We start from the raw sequence: 3369 nt of genomic DNA, 5'->3' as shown, positions 1-3369 counted from the left end.
GCGAGGAAAGAGTGAATGTCTCCCCATTATTCAGGAACAGTGTCTGTGCTTCTCGAAGTCACAGGGAGGCTTCTGCTGTCTGAATCAGCATGGGATGTTACTGCAGCGAGTCCCATCGCTCACGCAGCTGCTGTGTATACATTTTTCCACGTTGCCTCCAGTTCACATCAAAGATTACACAGCTCACATCATCCTAGAGTGACGGGGAAGAGAAGGAAGCGATTCAGACCATCATCTTAACACAACCTGGGGATAAATTGGATGTGGGAGAGCGGACAGTCTCGACTTGTTCCAGCATTTACAATCTTGGTCCGTTTGGCAACAAAAGCAGGAAGCAGGAACTGTTTATCTTGCTTCTTAAAACAGGTGATTAAATTTTGAAGAGCATAGATATTTCTCCCTGGTGTTCATGAAATGATCAAGAGCAGAATACGGTTCCCTGAGTATTGTCTGGCTTCTGGGTTATGGGCCCAGGGCACTCCCACTGGGATATTCTGTTCACAAGAGCTGACCACATGGAAAGAAATGACACAGTGACAAGATCGATTGAATCGGATTCTATGAAAAAACAGAAGCCAATGGAATGAAAAGCGCCATGAGAGCGAGAATAAAACATTATATGTGAGGAAGTTGTTTTCCAGATTCGAGGAGAGTGCACAGTGCTGTTTCCAGGGGTCAATATCTGGATAAGTCGACTGATACAGCATCGACTGTTATTGTACTGGATCTTTTGTACAATGTTGCAAAAGTACGGGCCTTTTCTATAGAGGGGACAACTTCAAAATCCTCAATGATGCAAAACACACAAATTAGGTGAACAACAAAGCAACTGCAGAAACTCGTGTTACGTCATGGGGTAAACGCCCCGGCTCAACCTTTGCTCAAATTCGCTCTCTGTCAAATTCCTGAGCAAGAGATTCGAACAGTGAATGGTCTATGTTAATAAACACTGCTCAAATCTCACAACTTCAGTCTTTAATACGCCCCTACATGTATGTCTGACAACAGTAATTGCTCCCTCACTGTCTTACTTCAGCACACGTAGAGAAAAAAATACACATGAGAACAACAGTCACATATGTGATGGGGATTTGACCCGATGCACACCTCTTCCCACCCTACCTCTTGCACACCTCTTCCCACCCTACCTCTTGCATTTCACCTCTTCCCACCCTACCTCTTGCAAAAATGCCATCCCGTATTCCCAATTCCTCCGCCTCCGCCGGACCTGTTCCCAGGGGGACCAGTTCCGCCACAAAACACACTAGAAGGCCTCCTTCTTTAGAGAACGCAATTTCCCTTCCCACGTGGCTAAAGATGCCCTCCAACGCATCTCGTCTACATCCCGCACCTCCGCCCTCAGACTCCACCCCTCCAACCGTAACAAGGACAGAACACCCCAGGTGCTCACCTTCCACCCTACAAACCTTCGCATAAACCAAATCATCCACTGTCATTTCTGCCACCTGCAAACAGACCCCACCACCAGGGATATATATTCCTAACCCTAACCCTCCCCTTTCCGCCTTCCACAAAGACCGTTCCCTCCGTGACTACCTGGTCAGGTCCACGCCCCCCTACAGCCCACCCTCCAATCCTGACACTTTCCCTGCCACCGCAGGAACTGGAAAACCTGTGCCCACACCTCCTCCCTCACCTCTCTCCAAGGCCCTAAAGGAGCCTTCCACATCCATTAAAGTTTTACTTGCACATTCACTAATATCATTTATTATATCCGTTGCTCCTGATGCGGTCTCCTCTACATTGTGGAGACTGGGCGCCTCCGAGCAGAGCGCTTTAAGGAACATCTCCGGGACACCCGCACCAATCAACTACACCGCCCTGTGGCCCAACATTTCAACTCCCCCTCCCAGCCTGCCGAGTACATGGAGGTCCTGGGTCTCCTTCACCGCCGCTCCCTCATCACCAGACGCCTGGAGGAAAAACGCCTCATCTTCCGCCTCGAAGCACTTCAACCCCAGGGCATCAATGTGGACTTCAACAGTTTCCTCATTTCCCCATCCCCCACCTCACCCTAATTCTAAACTTCCAGCTCAGCACTGTCCGCATGACTTGTCCAGAACTGTCCTACCTGCCTAGCGCCTTTTCTACCTATCCACTCCACCCTCTCCTCCCTGACCTTTCACCTTAATCCCCTCCCCCAATCATGCATTGTATTCCATGCAACTTTCTCCCCACCCCCACCCTCCTCTAGTGTATCTCTCCACACTTCAGGCTCACAGCGTTAATTGCTGATGAAGGGATTCTGCCTGAAACCTCGATTTCGAAGCTACTCGGATGCTGCCTGAACTGCTGTGCTCTTCCTGCACCACTAATCCAGAATCTGGTTTCCCGCATCTGCGGTCATTGTTTTTACCGCCTTGCAGTTATTCCCCACGCTGTGTCACACAGCAGGGTCCTCCGGTGAAATGAACAGCCATGAATGACATGTAGTTCAGTCTGTTGGAGACAGCATTTCGAGATAGATACAGTTCCCTATTATTAGAACAAGCATGATGAATAATCTCAGAGAGAAGCAAGTGACAGAGATTTACCGTGGACTCGATGAGCTGAACGGCTTCTGTCGGCACGTGAATGACGTCACACGTCTCTGCCGTCCCTCTCCCTGTCGCTGTGACAGAAGCGTTGAGGGAGAAATAATGGCTCTTTTTAATCTTCCCTTCCGCTTTGGACTTTCTGAAGCCTCGCAGCTCCTGGCTGTGGGGATGGTCCTCAGTGAGTGAGGGTTTCATTCGGAGTCGCTTCATCAGGGACAGTTGGGACTCAGATGTTAACTGATGCCCGATTGCAGCAAAGAAACTGACGCCTCTGAAACAAAAGCCTTTCTGCTGGATTGTTCTGCGAAGATTGATTCTGAACATCAAATGGGCAACACAAAAATGCACTTATTTGAATTCTACTGAGGGAAGAGAGTCCACAGCCCATTTCTCTCTTTCCAACCAGCTCAGCACCTTTCTCTCTCTCACAAATAAATGATTTTTGGCGGAAGTTCGCAATCGATGTTGCTAAGTTCCAGCGGCGCTCTTGCACGTGGCTGTGCCCGTGAGAGGAAGCTTCAGAGCATATCCGCACTTACATCCCCTCATAATGCCTGCAAGTGGAGGGAAATGGCTGAATACTCTGCCAATAGAGACAGCTCAGTCCCCGAGGATGGGATAAACAGCACCGTCCCAGTAGGAACATTCTGCAGATCAGACACATTCCACTTTATCATTCAGATCATACCAGAGTGAGAGCGCTCGAGAAGTCCAAGCGGTCGCTCGTACCTGTGCCAACTCGGGAGTTGAGAAAGATTGGTGAAAGTGGAAAGTGGATTTGTTCACGTTTCAAGTGTTTCCATGAAGCAGG

This window comes from Chiloscyllium punctatum, unplaced genomic scaffold, assembly GCF_047496795.1.
Source record: "Chiloscyllium punctatum isolate Juve2018m unplaced genomic scaffold, sChiPun1.3 scaffold_151, whole genome shotgun sequence".
Classification (NCBI taxonomy): domain Eukaryota; kingdom Metazoa; phylum Chordata; class Chondrichthyes; order Orectolobiformes; family Hemiscylliidae; genus Chiloscyllium; species Chiloscyllium punctatum.
Note: the sequence above shows the minus strand (reverse complement) of the source record.